Below are 17,909 nucleotides of genomic sequence, written 5' to 3'. Positions count from 1 at the left end.
ACTTTCCATACATTTCAGTTAAACAAAAAAATTACTATCGCTATCAATACATTTTCAGTTCTATTTATTTTTGCTTCAAAACTATAAAAACTTTTATATTTATCCCCAAAAAATGTACAAGTCATATATGGGTTTGCTGTAATTAATTATGCATCTGTTAAGAACAAAACTAAAGCAGTTTGAGTTTCAACTGTAAAAATTTATTTTTACTCTGTCCCATACAAATTCTTAAGTTACTTTAGTATTCAAGGAAACCTATTGGTATGCAAATCTTAGGTCTTAAACCAGCCAGAAAAGGAACTGTTTGCACATGACTTAGAACAATGGTGATAATTTTGGCTGTGAACAATTTGATCTGAACAACAAAATGTCTGCTTTATAAACTTGGGGAGAGAGCTACAGTTTATAATGCATTTGATAACTGTATTTGCTGTAACAATGAAAAGTTATAAATTAAAACCATACTTGCTTGGTTACTTCAGTGTGAATCCTTGGTCTTGAGGAAACTTCTTAGTGCTGAAAAAAAACAAATCTTGCACGGAGAGAGATAAAGTTTATTTTATATACAAGCGATTTAAACAGAAAAAAAAAATTAATATGGGTTCTCTGCTTTTAAATTGAAAGCAGTACTGTTCGGGCGCCAATGATAAGGGGTCGTGATAAGGGGGTATACTTTTTCCTTCTCTATTCCCCTCCTTTTCTCTGTCTGATTCTATTGCTTGTATTATATTACTATATTTCATATCTTTGAAGCAAATGTATAATTTTCCTTTTATAAGCAAACCCGCAGAGGTTGCATCTAGACATATATATCTTTAAATCATTAGGAATATTCTGTTCATATAAGAATGCACGCCAGTCATATGGAATGTAAATCATAAGAATGTATTTCAACAAACAATTGCTACTCATAGAATTCACTTTTATCATTAAACAGTATTGGTCAAATACAATGCAAGTCACCATATAATAGTTTCACAGATTCAAACTATATAAGAAACAAATAGGATGAAAGAAGTGTGAGAGATGTATGTACTGTACTGTATGTGTGTATTTATTACTGGGGAGATATTTACTCAAAGCACTCGGCTAAATCCTAGATTTATTGATATATATTGGACAATATATATCTTAAAGAAATATCTTAGGGTATTGGTTTTGGTATATATATGTGTGTGTGTGTGTGTGTGTGTGTGTGTGTGTGGGGGAGGGGCAGCATGTGGCTGCATTGTCCATAGACCGCATGGGACAGAAGCTAGACTCCATTTTGGGAAAACTCCCATGATTCCAAAGTCTGTAACATATGGTTCAAAAGGGAGTGGCAGCAGCCATTTTAGATTTGCAAGTCCAAACACCTGGCATTCTTTGCTACACCATAATCACATAGCAGAAGCCATAAGACTCCACTATATTGCAAAACGTATAAGCTTCAACATAATGCATATGTGCTGATATTACAATTCTAAGCCATCTAATCACCTTTCACAATTCCAAGCCAACACAGTATCTCAATAACCAGAGCATATGGTATGCTGGCTATGTTATATAATGTAGCCTGTAATTATATGCCAGTCCCAGTCTGTACCGCATTATGCTAACTTTTCAGGCCTAAAACCAACTAATTCCAGCCTTCCAGGACCAGCACCACATATCTCATGCTGTCCATATGAGCCATCACAAGACCAGATCACCAGGTAACCACAAGTATCAGCATGCCATTGCTACAAGCACATGACTACAGTAACAAAAGGAAGTATGTGTTGACTTCTATACTTCAGCAAGATGCACCATACAAAACCACTACAATCTGTTATAAATCACCATACCAGGTATGACCAGAGATGCTATTCTACAGATTGTCTAATGTTCCAATTCATTACAGATTTCATAGAGTATTATCACCAACACATAACAATCACATGATTGCACAAGTACTATTAACCTTAAAGTCAAATGTATTTACATATTTAACTATTCTATGCCAATCATTTCACAACTACTTTACCACAAACACATATTTAACTATTCTATGCTATTTATCTATGAGATATTGTGTATGATACTTAGCCTTAGTAAGGAGATCGGTCCTGGTGATGAGCAAGCCATGCTTCTGAGAGCTAGATTGATTCTGAGTGAGTGAGCTCTGATTTCAAGTGGGTACAGTATATTCATACCTGTGGGTGTGTCTTTCACAGCATGTGGGCTAGCTGTATCAGTGAGCTGAGCTGGCCATGTGAGCTTGGTTATTTAAATGGTTATTAAATGCTAATTGGCCAAGGCTACAGTGTAGGGATGTTAATTCGGCTTCAGGTTATTATCATTCATTCTTTGTATCTCTAAAATGGATATATGGAATTACTCTGTAACAAATGTATTTTATTTAATAAAGTTGAAAAAGTATTTTTTAAAAATATTTAAACATTATATTATGCACATCTGCAGAACGGATCTCCTCGTCAAAAACGGGAAGGGGGGGGGGGGCAGATGATGCAGTTGTATGAAATCTGACCATGCCAGTTAGGTGGTTAAAAGTGATGCCAGATCTAGAAGTACAGTAGACTCCCTGGGGTAAATTTACTAACATTCGTGTTTTGCCGATGTCTCGGTTGACATCGGCCGGTTTGAGAGTGCAACTTTTCTGAAAAAAACACGGTACTTTACTAAACTACCGTGTTTTTTCAATTTGCACTCACCGATGTCGATGCCATTCGTATTGTCGGGTAGTTTTTTACGGCAGACATAACTCAATGAAGCCCAGCCAGATCAGTGTGATCCGTGCAGGGCTTCATTGTGTACAGTAATGAATTCGTTAAAATAAAATTAAAATTGTGCGGTGTCCCCGCCTAAGCATAACCAGCCCTGGGCTCTTTGAGCCAGTCCTTGTTGTTAAAATACTGGGGGGGGGGGTCTTGGTCCGGTCCTGGTTCCAAAAATATGGGGGACAAAAGATGTAGGGGTCCCCCATGTTTTTTAAACCAGCACCGGGCTCCACTAGCCAGAGACATAATGCCACAGCTGGTGGACACACTTATATTGGTAACTGCGGCCATGGCATTACCCCCCTAAGTAGTCACCCCTGGCCGGGGTTCCCTGGGGGGAGTGGGGACCCCTTAAATCAAGGGGTCCCACCCCTCCAGGCACCCAAGGGACAGGGGTGAAGCCAGAGGCTGCCCCAGCGGTGGATGCCGGACTGATAGCCAAAAATGTGTAAAAAAAGAATATTGTCTTTTGCTGTGGAACTACAAGTCCCAACAAGCCTCCCCTGCATGCTGGTACTTGGAGAACCACAAGTACCAGCATGCAGAGAATTAACAGGCCCGCTGGTACCTGTAGTTCCACAACAAAAGAAATACCCCCCAAAAAACACAACACACACACACACACACACACCATGATAGTAAAAGTTCATATACACAAACATGCACACTTACACACTCAAACATACTTACCTAGTGTCCCACCTCAGTCCACTTGTCCATGTAGGATCCATTGGAATACATGTAATAAAAAACCCAATATACTCACCTATTATCTTGTGTAAATCGGCCCTCTTCTGTCCAAGTAGGCATCCCAGGGGTTAAAAAAATAACAAACTGAAAAACCCAGACCACGCGAATAAAGCGGATCCATGTTTACACATGGATCCCCTTTCCCCAAATGCCGGGACCCCCAGTGACTGCTGGCACTAGAGGACCCAGCAGCCAATCAGGGAGCGCCACGTCATAGCGCTCTCCTGATTGGCTGTGCGCTCCTGGCCTGTCAATCAGGCGGAGCGCACCGGCTATAATGGAGGATCGCGGTCCTCCATTATAGTCAATGGTGGGAACATTGCGGTCTGCGGCTAACCGCGAGGTTAATTGAGGTCACCCACAAGAGTTCTTAGTAAATTACCTTGTTGTATGAGGTCTAGGTAAAAAAGCAACCATGTTTGACTGATGGTCTATTGATTTGTATTTGTCTGGACGGCAGTGTATCTCAAATTAGTGATGTGCACCGGACATTTTTCGGGTTTTGTGTTTTGGTTTTGGATTCGGTTACGCGGCCGTGTTTTGGATTCAGACGCGTTTTGGCAAAACCTCCCTGAAAATTTTTTGTCGGATTCGGGTGTGTTTTGGATTCGTGTGTTTTTTACAAAACCCCCTCAAAAACAGCTTAAATCATAGAATTTGGGGGTCATTTTGATCCCATAGTATTATTAACCTCAATAACCATAATTTCCACTCATTTCCAGTCTATTCTGAACACCTCACACCTCACAATATTATTTTTAGTCCTAAAATTTGCACCGAGGTCGCTGGATGACTAAGTTAAGCGACCCAAGTGGCCGGCACAAACACCTGGCCCATCTAGGAGTGGCACTGCAGTGTCAGACAGGATGGCAGATTTAAAAAATAGTCCCCAAACAGCACATGATGCAAAGAAAAAAAGAGGTGCACCAAGGTCGCTGGATGGCTAAGCTAAAGCGACCCAAGTGGCCGACACAAACACCTGGCCCATCTAGGAGTGGCACTGCAGTGTCAGACAGGATGGCAGATTTAAAAAATAGTCCCCAAACAGCACATGATGCAAAGAAAAAAGAGGTGCACCAAGGTCGCTGGATGGCTAAGCTAAGCGACCCAAGTGGCCGACACAAACACCTGGCCCATCTAGGAGTGGCACTGCAGTGTCAGACAGGATGGCAGATTTAAAAAATAGTCCCCAAACAACACATGATGCAAAGAAAAAAAGAGGTGCACCAAGGTCGCTGGATGGCTAAGCTAAGCGACCCAAGTGGCCGACACAAACACCTGGCCCATCTAGGAGTGGCACTGCAGTGTCAGACAGGATGGCACTTAAAAAAATAGTCCCCAAACAGCACATGATGCAAAGAAAAAAAGAGGTGCACCAAGGTCGCTGGATGGCTAAGCTAAGCGACCCAAGTGGCCGACACAAACACCTGGCCCATCTAGGAGTGGCACTGCAGTGTCAGACAGGATGGCACTTAAAAAAATAGTCCCCAAACAGCACATGTACTGCGCACAACTACAATGCAGCACAGATATGGATAGTATACTTGACGACACAGAGGTAAAGCAATGGACTACTGTACCATACTGCTATATATATATATATATATATATATACTGGTGGTCAGCAAAATTCTGCATTGTCCTCCTACTATATACTGCGCACAACTACAATGCAGCACAGATATGGATAGTATACTTGACGACACAGAGGTAGAGCAGTGGACTACTGTACCGTACTGCTATATATATATATACTGGTGGTCAGCAAAATTCTGCACTGTCCTCCTACTATATACTGTGCACAACTACAATGCAGCACAGATATGGATAGTATACTTGACGACACAGAGGTAGAGCAATGGACTACTGTACCGTACTGCTATATATATACTGGTGGTCACAGCAAAATTCTGCACTGTCCTCCTACTATATACTACAATGCACCACAGATATGGAGCGTTTTCAGGCAGAGAACGTAGATATTTGCAGCACACTGAGCACAGATATTTGCAGCACACTGAGCACAGATATTTGCAGCAAACTGAGCACAGATATTTGCAGCACACTGAACACAGAAACTGAGAGAACACAGCCACGTCCTCTCGCTATCATCTCCAATGCACGAGTGAAAATGGCGGTGACGCGCGGCTCTTTATATGCAATACGAATCTCACGAGAATACGACAGCGGGATGATGACGTTCGGGCGCGCTCGGGTTAACCGAGCAAGGCGGGAAGATCCAAGTCTGCCTCGGAACCGTGTAAAATAGGTGAAGTTCGGGGGGGTTCGGATCCCGAGGAACCGAACCCGCTCATCTCTAATCTCAATACGAATTGCCCCAACACTGCCGTGATTTGTGTTTAGCAATTTTCCAAGTTGCATTTTCGTATGAAAATGCAAACTCGAATAAAATAGGCAGCTTAGTAAATTTAGCGCCCTGATTCCTGCCTCAACCTATGTACATTGGGCCTGTATTTTCTATAATCCATAATATCTTTAAATATATTCCAGGTACCACACATCCATATAGTGTAGGATGCTAAATGATAGAACTTTAAGTGCACTCTGCAAAACTGCAGTGTGTACAATCTTAGTACAAATGAGTCATTTCATTGCAAAATAAATGGAAATGTAACATATTCTTAAGCAATTGTGTGGCTGAACTTGGGTACTGTAGTACTAACAAAATCAGTTTACAGCCACCTACTAATTTCATATATAGAAGACATGTAAGTTTTCCTTTTCAGAAATGAATTCACTATATTGAATTTCATTATCCTACTGTGTCACAGATAGCTTACAAAATTGCAGCAAGGGTGAGTGGAACTATTTGCCAAAAGTTTGAGAATCTGAAAATTTAGAAAAGAAGATTTTAAAGGTAATTTTTATCCAACTTATTATATGAATAAAGTTTAATTTGAAGATGTACGTAAAGGGCCTGATTTAGAGAATTTGGTATTGCGTGTTTTGGAAATGTATCCGCTTGGATTCAGAGTTGGCAGCACCTATGTTACTGGGACTAAAAATAGGCCCTGGTATTTAAAGTACATACAGGTTCACCTTGGTATCAGTCTCTGGCTCCTGACATAGACTCCTCCCCTTACTATTCCAGACCTCTCCTACTTTTTAGTCTATGCTCTTACAACATACTTACCTACTTTTTATTTCTCCTCTCCGGGAGAAGCCCATCTGGCTATCGGCCCTTCTGGCAGTTGTCAGAACTGCCAGATGTCCAGTCAGGCCCTGCCAGTGATGTCCAGTCAGGGTAGGCAGGAGAGGCAAAGCCTCACCTGTCATACTCCATTATACGCCAGAGTATTGACTATAAAAATTATTAGAGTAATACAAAGAAGATATTTCTAACTTTTAACTATCATCTTTGTATTATTCTAATAATTTTTTATAGTCAAATAAACCTGCAAAAAAAAAAAGCACAAAGGGAGTTAGCTCTGCTTCCCTGAATGGGGCGTGGCTTGATGCAGTGTCAGGTGACCTATCCATGAAGTTCCCAATACATAATAGTGATGGGCAAAGCAAGACAATGAACTGAGTCGAGCCATGTGATTCAGCTCAGTGGAGAGGCTCTTCTGGGAAAGCAGACTGCCAGGACTCGGGGACTGATTGTGCGTGTTGCTATTAATCCATTGCACATTTGCACATGACGTGGGAGTGGGTCATCTGGAGGGTGGTGGCTGTTGTGTTGGGTCACAGATGCACTGTGCTTGCTGTGTGGTTGCTGACAACTGTGGTTATGTACTGCGCATAGTATTCATTTCTAGTTACAAGCAGTGGAGATATGTATTGATTGTTGATAATATACTAACATTGTGCTGATTCAGTGTAAGGCTGGTATATTATTAATCAGGGCCGGCTCCAGGCATGTTCGACTAGAGCGGCCGCGCGGGGCGCCACTCTTACAGGGCGCCGCACGCTGCGGCCGCCATATTCCTGCCTGGAGCCAGCCTCTGTGTGTCCCACTCCCGGCCGCTTGTGTGCGCTATGCAGCGCGCTGTGCGGCGCCGGCGTCTGACGTTGGACGCCGGCGCCGCGCAGCGTGCATAGCGTGCAGACAGTTTCGATCCTCCGTCCGCGGCCCGCCCGCGCCCACAGCAGTATTCCCTGCTCCCAGCAGCACCGCAGTGACAGGTAAGTTAAAATCTGTCTGGCACTGTGTGGGGCCGTTTATGTTTCTGGCACTGTGGGGGCATTATTTTTCTGGCACTGTGGGGGCATTATTTTTCTGGCACTGTGGGGGCATTATTTTTCTGGCACCGTGGGGGCATATCTGCACTGTGGGGGCATTATTTTTCTGGCACTGTGGGGGCATATCTGCACTGTGGGGGCATTATTTTTCTGGCACTGTGGGGGCATTATTTTTCTGGCACTGTGGGGGCATATCTGCACTGTGGGGGCATTATTTTTCTGGCACTGTGGGGGCATTATTTTTCTGGCACTGTGGGGGCATATCTGCACTGTGGGGGCATTATTTTTCTGGCACTGTGGGGGCATATCTGCACTGTGGGGGCATTATTTTTCTGGCACTGTGGGGGCATTATTTTTCTGGCACTGTGGGGGCATATCTGCACTGTGGGGGCATTATTTTTCTGGCACTGTGGGGGCATATCTGCACTGTGGGGGCATTATTTTTCTGGCACTGTGGGGGCATATCTGCACTGTGGGGGCATTATTTTTCTGGCACTGTGGGGGCATATCTGCACTGTGGGGGCATTATTTTTCTGGCACTGTGGGGGCATATCTGCACTGTGGGGGCATTATTTTTCTGGCACTGTGGGGGCATATCTGCACTGTGGGGGCATTATGTTTCTGGCACAGTGGGGGCATTATGTTTCTGGCACTGTGGGGGCATATCTGCACTGTGGGGGCATTTATGTTTCTGGCACTGTGGGGGCATTTATGTTTCTGGCACTGGGGGCATTTATGTATCTGGCACTGTGGGGGCATATCTGCACTGTGGGGGCTTTTATGTTTTGTGGCACAGCGGGCATTTATTTATCTGGCACTGTGGGGGCATTTATGTTTTGTGGCACTGGGGGCATTTATGGATCTGGCACTTATGTATCTGGCACTGTGGGGTCATTGATGCATCTGGCACTGTGGGGGCACTTATGTATCTGGCATTGTGTGGTCATTTATGTATCTGGCATTGTGGGGGCATTTATGTATCTGGCACTGGGGGCATATCTGCACTGTGTGGCCATTTATGTATCTGGCACTGCTGGGGGGCATGTCACGTGTAGCTGGCACTGCTGGGGGTATGTCACGTGTAGCTGGCACTGCTGGGGGGCATGTCACGTGTAGCTGGCACTGCTGGGGGGCATATCATGTAGTGTATCTACTAGGCGTCTGTGGCTAGGCAATGTGTCTATCGTGCGCTGCCTGGCGCAAAGTGTCTATCGTGCGCTGCCTGGCGCAAAGTGTCTATCGTGCTCTGCCTGGCGCAAAGTGTCTAACGTGCTCTGCCTGGCGCAAAGTGTATAGGAGGTTCTACCTGGTGCAAAGTGTATTAGATGCACTACTATGTGGTGTAATGCGAATTGCCACTATTCTGTGGTCATGCACCTTCCCCACGAAGCAACGCCCCTAAATTTTTGCTGCGCGCCTTCGGCGCGCACTGTCCCTGCTTCAGCATGTGGGTGGAGGAGCACCAAGCATTACAGTATGTACATCATTTTGCCCTCCTTACTTAAAAATGTGCCCTCCTTGTGATCAGCACCCTGCCCTAAAACGTGAACACTATCATGTGTAGCTGGCACTGCTGGGGGTCTATTGTGTGTAGCTGGCACTGCTGCGGGGCATGTCATGTGTAGCTGGCACTGCTGCGGGGCATGTCATGTGTTGCTGGCACTGCTGCGGGGCATGTCATGTGTAGCTGGCACTACACTGGAGACATTGTGTGTAAGGAACACTACTGTGGCTGTTCTGCATAAGGCTGCTAATTGTGTGCATAGAGGGGGTGTGAAAAAATATATTTATTTATAGTTTAATAATATGAAGTTACGAGGCCACACCCACTTTCCCAGGAGGCCACGCCCACTTTTCCCGAAGCGCGCGCGCCTTCGGCGCGCGCATAGGGGTTGGGGGGCGCTTTTACATTTTCTCGCTCAGGGTGCTAGTATGCCTGGAGCCGGCCCTGTTATTAATAATCAAAGCATAGTTACTTTTTCTATTTGTGGTTGTGCTGCACAGGTAACTCCCTGGAATGGGTTAGCTGCCAAGCTGTCATAGCCCAGTGCTGTGCAGTGCAGGGAATACTCCCCTCTGTGTGCCTGCAGCGGGATCAGTACTAAATGCCGCCGGCCGGAATCCCGGCGGTCGAAATCCCGACGCCGGAATCCCGACCACACAATCCCGACAGGGGTGGCGAGCGGAACGCAGCCCCTTGCGGGCTCGCTTCGCTCGTCGGGATTGTTGCGGTCGGGATTCCGGCGTCGGTATTTCGACCGCCGGGATTCCGGCCGGCGGCATCTTGACCGCATCCCCCTGCAGCAGGGCTTGTCATTCCCCAGCCCAGTGCAGTCAGTGAGTGCAGTGCGCCCAGCATTGCCAGCGTGTGGTCTGCAGTATCATGTTATCATGTCTCGACACACCAACTTTTCGTGACTCAAATAATTCTACAAGATTTGAGTCAATGTGTTGAGACATTCACGCAGTAGCCATCTCTAGTGTACAACCAGGAGCATCCAAAATGAAAGGGGAAGCTCATGATCAAGATGGCTAAAAATATGCAGGGGAACGTTCTGGTGAATTGCTGCTGGGGCTGGGCCAGGGGGGCACAGGTGGGCAACATACCCCCTGCCTGGTAGGTGGCAGATAGTGCCCAAGTTTTAGGATACATCTGTAGAGGTTCTGCTACCTGTGTATTCTGCTGCACCTTTGTATAATGCCCACATAAAGCACCGGGTTCATATATCTGTAAATCTGGTTCTATTACTAGCCAGTGTCTCCCCAGCATTTAATAGTACCTCCCTGCACGTCACTGCTGCATAGGGTTGGAAACGAAAATGCTGGCTGTCGGGATACCAACGGTCAGGAGACCAACATCGCATCCCGACATGGGGGGTCATTCCGAGTTGTTCGCTCGCAAGCTGCTTTTAGCAGCTTTACACACGCTAAGCCGCTGCCTACTGGGAGTGAATCTTAGCATCTTAAAATTGCGAACGAAAGATTCGCAATATTGCGATAAGACATCTCTGTGCAGTTTCTGAGTAACTCGAGACTTACTCTTCCACTGCAATCAGTTCAGTGCTTGTCATTCCTGGTTTGACGTCACAAACACACCCAGCGTTCGCCCAGACACTCCTCCGTTTCTCCAGCCACTCCCGCGTTTTTCCCAGAAACGGTAGCGTTTTTTCCCACACGCCCCTAAAACGGCCAGTTTCCGCCCAGAAACACCCACTTCCTGTCAATCACATTATGATCACCAGAACGAAGAAAAAACCGTGAGTAATATTCCTAACTGCATAGCAAATTTACTTGGCGCAGTCGCAGTGTGAACATTGCGCATGCGCATTAAGCGGAAAATCGATGCGATGCGAAGAAATTTACAGAGCGAACAACTCGGAATGACCCCCATGTGGTGTTAAGGAGTCTAACCCTCCCCCTACCATACCCTAACCCTCCCTTTTAGGAGCCTAAACCCAACCCTGCCCCTCCCCGCACCCTAAACCTAACCGCCCTCCCGCAACCTAGCACTAACTCGCCCCCTAGTGATACCCAACCCTAACTTTCCCTCGCTGCACCCTAAACCTAATCGCCCCCCACTACCCCCGACAGAATACTTACCCTGGCCGCTGTGTTGACGATCGGGATCCCGACGGTCAGGATTCTGGTGTCAGTGTTCTTTCCCTATTCGGGATTCCAGCCTTGGTATTCTGTCGTGTGTTGGGATTCCGACGTCGGTATCTCATGCGCAAGGATCCTGACCATTGGGATAATAACCACATCCCGCTGCATACACATGACTGAATAGCCTGTAATTCCCACACTACTCATGATATACCCACAGAACACTTAGCAAATCGTCCAGTTGCCACTGATTTACATCCGCTAACAAGCAAATGGAGATGTGCCTGAGATAAGTACAGCCTTGAATTGCCTGTAGTTCCTCAAAGTTGCGTCTGCAGACAGTTGTGAGATCCGTCCACAGAACGGACTTTGTGTAACTCTGAATCAAGCCCACATTAAACAAATTTTCTTCGGTCTCAACTGTTTGTACCTTTTTTTTCTCTAACGTCCTAGTGGATGCTGGGGATTCCGTAAGGACCATGGGGAATAGACGGGCTCGGCAGGAGACAGGGCACTTCAAGAAAGTATTAGGATACTGGTGTGCACTGGCTCCTCCCTCTATGTCCCTCCTCCAGACCTCAGTTTGAATCTGTGCCCGGACGAGCTGGGTGCACCTTAGTGAGCTCTCCTGAGCTTGCTAATAAGAAAGTATTAGGATTTTTTATTTTCAGAGAGATCTGCTGGCAACAGACTCTCTGCTACGTGGGACTGAGGGCAGAGAAGCAGCCCTACTCACTAGAAGATAGGTCCTGCTTCTTAGGCTACTGGACACCATTAGCTCCAGAGGGATCGTACACAGGAACGCACCCTTGGTCGTCCGATCCCGGAGCCGCGCCGCCGTCCCCCTCGCAGAGCCAGAAGACAGAAGCCGGCGTGTGAAGCAAGAAGACTTCGAAATCGGCGGCAGTAGACTCCAGTCTTCATCTGAGGTAGCGCACAGCACTGCAGCTGTGCGCCATTGCTCCCACACTAAACCCACACACTCTGGTCACTGTAGGGTGCAGGGCGCAGGGGGGGGGGGGCGCCCTGGGCAGCAATTAGGTACCTCTTGGCAAAAGCAGCATATATACAGTTGGGCAGTGTATATATGCATGAGCCCCCGCCATTATTTTTACACAAAACGCGGGACAGAAGCCCGCCGCTGAGGGGGCGGGGCTTCTTCCTCAGCACTCACCAGCGCCATTTTCTCTCCACAGCTCCGCTGAGAGGACGCTCCCCAGGCTCTCCCCTGCAGAATCACGGTAGAAAGAGGGTAAAAAGAGAGGGGGGGCACATAAATTTGGCGCAAAAACAGTTATACAGCAGCTACTGGGTTAACATTAAGTTACTGTGTGACTCCTGGGACATATAGCGCTGGGGTGTGTGCTGGCATACTCTCTCTCTGTCTCTCCAAAAGGCCTTGTGGGGGAACTGTCTTCAAATAGAGCATCCCCTGTGTGTGTGGTGTGTCGGTACGCTTGTGTCGGCATGTTTGACGAGGAAGGCTATGTGGAAACAGAGCGGGTACAAATGAATGTGGGGTCGCCGCCGATGGCGCCGACAGCTGATTGGATGGATATGTGGAAGGTTTTAAATGATAATGTTAATTCCTTGCATAAAAGGTTGGATAAAGCTGAAGCCTTGGGACAGTCAGGGTCTCAACCCATGCCTGATCCTACAGCGCAGAGGCCGTCAGGGTCTCAGAAGCGCCCACTATCCCAAATTGTTGACACAGATATCGACACGGATTCTGACTCCAGTGTCGATGGCGATGATGCAAAGTTGCAGCCTAAAATGGCTAAAGCCATCCGCTACGTGATTATAGCAATGAAAGATGTGTTACACATCACAGAGGAAACCCCAGTCCCTGATAAGAGGGTTTATATGTATGGGGAAAAAAGGCAAGAGGTGACCTTTCCCCCTTCACATGAGTTAAATGAGTTATGTGAAAAGGCTTGCGAATCTCCAGATAGGAAACTGCAGATTTCCAAACGGATGCTTATGGCGTATCCTTTCCCGCCAACGGACAGGTTACGCTGGGAATCCTCCCCTAGGGTAGACAAAGCTTTAGCACGCTTATCCAAGAGGGTAGCCCTGCCGTCACAGGATACGGACACCCTAAAAGATGCTGCAGATAGAAAGCAGGAGGGTATCCTGAAATCCATTTATACACATTCAGGTACCCTGCTAAGGCCGGCAATTGCGTCGGCCTGGATGTGTAGTGCTGTAGCAGCATGGACAGATACCTTATCTGAGGAACTTGATACCTTGGACAAGGATACTATAATACTGACCCTGGGGCATATAAAAGACGCTGTCCTATATATGAGAGATGCCCAAAGAGACATTAGCCTACTGGGCTCTAGAATAAATGCTATGTCGATTTCTGCCAGAAGGGTCCTGTGGACTCGGCAATGGACAGGCGATGCCGACTCAAAAAGGCACATGGAGGTTTTACCTTATAAGGGTGAGGAATTGTTTGGGGACGGTCTCTCGGACCTGGTCTCCACAGCAACGGCTGGAAAGTCAAATTTTTGCCATATATTCCCTCACAGCCTAAGAAAGCACCGTATTACCAAATGCAGTCCTTTCGATCACAAAAAGGCAAGAAAGTCCGAGGTGCGTCCTTTCTTGCCAGAGGCAGGGGTAGAGGAAAGAAGCTGCACAATACAGCTAGTTCCCAGGAACAGAAGTCCTCCCCGGCTTCCACTAAATCCACTGCATGACGCTGGGGCTCCACAGGCGGAGCCAGGCCCGGTGGGGGCGCGTCTCCGAAATTTCAGCCACAAGTGGGTTCACTCACAGGTGGATCCCTGGGCTATAGAGATTGTGTCTCAGGGATACAAGCTGGAATTCGAAGTGATGCCCCCTCACCGTTACCTCAAATCGGCCCTGCCAGCTTCCCCCATAGAGAGGAAAATAGTGTTAGCTGCAATTCACAAATTGTATCTCCAGCATGTGGTGGTAAAGGTTCCCCTCCTTCAACAGGGAAGGGGTTACTATTCGACAATGTTTGTGGTACCGAAACTGGACGGTTCGGTCAGACCCATATTGAATTTAAAATCCCTGAACATTTACCTGAAAAGGTTCAAGTTCAAGATGGAATCGCTCAGAGCGGTCATCGCAAGCCTGGAGGAGGGGGATTTTATGGTGTCTCTGGACATAAAGGATGCTTACCTTCATGTCCCCATTTATCCACCTCATCGGGAGTACCTCAGATTTGTGGTACAGGACTGTCATTACCAATTCCAGACGTTGCCGTTTGGTCTGTCCACGGCACCGAGAATATTTACCAAGGTAATGGCAGAAATGATGGTGCTCCTGCGAAAGCAAGGAGTCACAATTATCCCATACTTGGACGATCTCCTCATACCGGCGAGGTCCAGAGAGCAGTTGCTGATCAGTGTAGCACGCTCTCGGGAAGTGTTACAACAGCACGGCTGGATTCTGAATATTCCAAAGTCGCAGCTGATTCCTACTACGCGTCTGCCCTTCCTGGGCATGATTCTGCACACAGACCAGAAGAAGGTTTTTCTCCTGACGGAGAAGGCGCAGGAACTCATGACACTGGTCAGAGACCTCTTAAAACCAAAACAGGTGTCGGTGCATCACTGCACGAGAGTCCTGGGAAAGATGGTGGCGTCATACGAGGCCATTCCCTTCGGCAGGTTCCATGTGAGGACCTTCCAATGGGACTTACTGGACAAGTGGTCCGGATCACATCTTCAGATGCATCGGTTAATCACCCTATCCCCCAGGGCCAGGGTGTCTCTCCTGTGGTGGCTACAGAGTGCTCACCTTCTCGAGGGCCGCAGATTCGGCATTCAGGACTGGGTCCTGGTGACCACGGATGCAAGCCTCCGAGGGTGGGGGGCAGTCACACAGGGAAGAAATTTCTAGGGTCTGTGGTCAAGTCAGGAGACTTGCCTTCACATCAATATCCTGGCACTAAGGGCCATATACAACGCCCTAAGTCAAGCGGAGACCCTGCTTCGCGACCAATCGGTGCTGATTCAATCAGACAACATCACCGCAGTGGCTCATGTAAACCGCCAAGGCGGCACAAGGAGCAGGGTGGCGATGGCGGAAGCCACCAGAATTCTTCGATGGGCGAAGAATCACGTACAAGCACTGTCAGCAGTGTTCATTCCGGGAGTGGACAACTGGGAAGCAGACTTCCTCAGCAGGCACGACCTCCACCCGGGAGAGTGGGGACTTCATCAAAAAGTCTTCGCGCAGATTGCAAGGCGATGGGAACTGCCACAGGTGGACATGATGGCATCGCCTCAACAAAAAGCTACAGAGGTATTGCGCCAGGTCAAGAGACCCTCAGGCGATAGCTGTAGACGCACTAGTGACATCGTGGGTGTTCCAGTCGGTTTATGTGTTTCCTCCTCTTCCTCTCATACCCAAGGTGCTGAGAATCATAAGAAAAAGAGGAGTGAGAACAATACTCATTGCTCCGGATTGGCCAAGAAGGACTTGGTATCCAGAACTGCAAGAAATGCTCACAGAGGACCCATGGCCTCTGCCTCTAAGACAGGATCTGTTGCAACAGGGGCCCTGTCTGTTCCACGACTTACCGCTGCTGCGTTTGACGGCATGGCGGTTGAACGCCGGATCCTAGCGGAAAAAGGCATTCCAGATGAGGTTATTCCTACGCTGATAAAGGCTAGGAAGGACGTGATGGCTAAACATTATTACCGTATATGGCGAAAATATGTTGCTTGGTGTGAGGCCAGGAATGCCCCTACAGAGGAATTCCAGCTGGGCCGTTTCCTTCACTTCCTACAGTCGGGAGTGACTTTGGGCCTAAAATTGGGGTCCATTAAGGTCCAGATTTCGGCCCTATCCATTTTCTTTCAAAAAGAACTGGCTTCTCTTCCTGAAGTTCAGACGTTTGTAAAGGGAGTGCTGCATATTCAGCCCCCGTTTGTGCCTCCAGTGGCACCTTGGGATCTTAACGTGGTGTTGAGTTTCCTGAAATCACACTGGTTTGAGCCACTTAAAACCGTGGAGATAAAATATCTCACGTGGAAGGTGGTCATGCTATTAGCCTTGGCTTCGGCTAGGCGTGTGTCAGAATTGGCGGCTTTGTCACATAAAAGCCCCTATCTGGTTTTCCATATGGACAGGGCAGAATTGCGGACTCGTCCGCAATTTCTGCCAAAAGTGGTGTCATCTTTTCATATAAACTAACCTATTGTGGTGCCTGTGGCTACTCGTGACTTGGAGGATTCCAAGTTACTAGATGTAGTCAGGGCTTTGAAGGTTTATGTAGCCAGAATGGCTAGAGTCAGGAAAACTGAGTCGCTGTTTATTCTGTATGCATCCAACAAGCTGGGTGCTCCTGCTTTAAAGCAAACTATTGCTCGCTGGATCTGTAACACGATTCAGCAGGCTCATTCTGCGGCTGGATTGCCGCTTCCAAAATCAGTAAAAGCCCACTCCACAAGGAAGGTGGGCTCTTCTTGGGCGGCTGCCCGAGGGGTCTCGGCATTACAGCTTTGCCGAGCGGCTACTTGGTCAGGTTCAAACACTTTTGCAAAGTTCTACAAGTTTGATATCCTGGCTGAGGAGGACCTTGTGTTTGCTCATTCGGTGCTGCAGAGTCATCCGCACTCTCCCGCCCGTTTGGGAGCTTTGGTATAATCCCCATGGTCCTTACGGAGTCCCCAGCATCCACTAGGACGTTAGAGAAAATAAGATTTTACTAACCGGTAAATCTATTTCTCGTAGTCCGTAGTGGATGCTGGGCGCCCGTCCCAAGTGCGGACTTCTTCTGCAATACGTGTATATAGTTATTGCTTAAATAAGGGTTATGTTATGATTGCATCAGGGTTATCTGATGCTCTGTTGTTGTTCATACTGTTAACTGGGTAAGTTTATCACGAGTTATACGGTGTGATTGGTGTGGCTGGTATGAGTCTTACCCTGGATTCCAAAATCCTTTCCTTGTACTGTCAGCTCTTCCGGGCACAGTTTCCTTAACTGAGGTCTGGAGGAGGGACATAGAGGGAGGAGCCAGTGCACACCAGTATCCTAATTCTTTCTTGAAGTGCCCTGTCTCCTGCGGAGCCCGTCTATTCCCCATGGTCCTTACGGAGTCCCCAGCATCCACTACGGACTACGAGAAATAGATTTACCGGTAAGTAAAATCTTTTTTTTTTTTAAGCATTTATTACACCCTAAAAGATATACAGTATGATTGGTCTGTCAATAACTATTGGTCTAAGGCTAGCTACACACTATTTGATTCTTTGGTTGTCCTAACAATCGGGGAGATTTTTTGGCAAGTGAAGGGGCCCAATATCAGCAGGTCACACTAAGCATATTTTTTTTTACCAATTTACTGCCACACCACACATAATTTGCATATCTCCGCCCACAAAAGGATGAAGTAATCAGGATAAACCGTTGGAAATATGGGCATTAATTAGCCTGCACACATTGCACACTATCGGGACCTTTGTCCAATATCTTTTGTCAAAACTGACTTATTGGAAAATCGAATTTAATTGTTTGTGGACGTTTTTGGACCATTTCATCAACTCTTGGACAAAATGCTCATGCCTTCAAGCTACACCAAAAAAAACAGGCTGATCACACGATTAT

The 17,909-nt window shown here is 47.0% G+C and overlaps 1 protein-coding gene across 1 annotated transcript in view; it reads right to left on the bottom strand.

Annotated features, from left to right (window-relative positions):
• The window catches only part of C3H10orf90 (chromosome 3 C10orf90 homolog), a 392,649-nt gene that overhangs the window by 171,583 nt on the left and 203,157 nt on the right, over window positions 1–17,909 (bottom strand). The gene's annotated exons all lie outside the window — the stretch shown is intronic.

The sequence above is a fragment of the Pseudophryne corroboree genome, chromosome 3, assembly GCF_028390025.1.
Source record: "Pseudophryne corroboree isolate aPseCor3 chromosome 3, aPseCor3.hap2, whole genome shotgun sequence".
In the NCBI taxonomy this organism is placed as follows: Eukaryota; Metazoa; Chordata; class Amphibia; order Anura; family Myobatrachidae; genus Pseudophryne; species Pseudophryne corroboree.
Note: the sequence above shows the minus strand (reverse complement) of the source record. Positions and strands in the feature narration are given on the sequence as shown.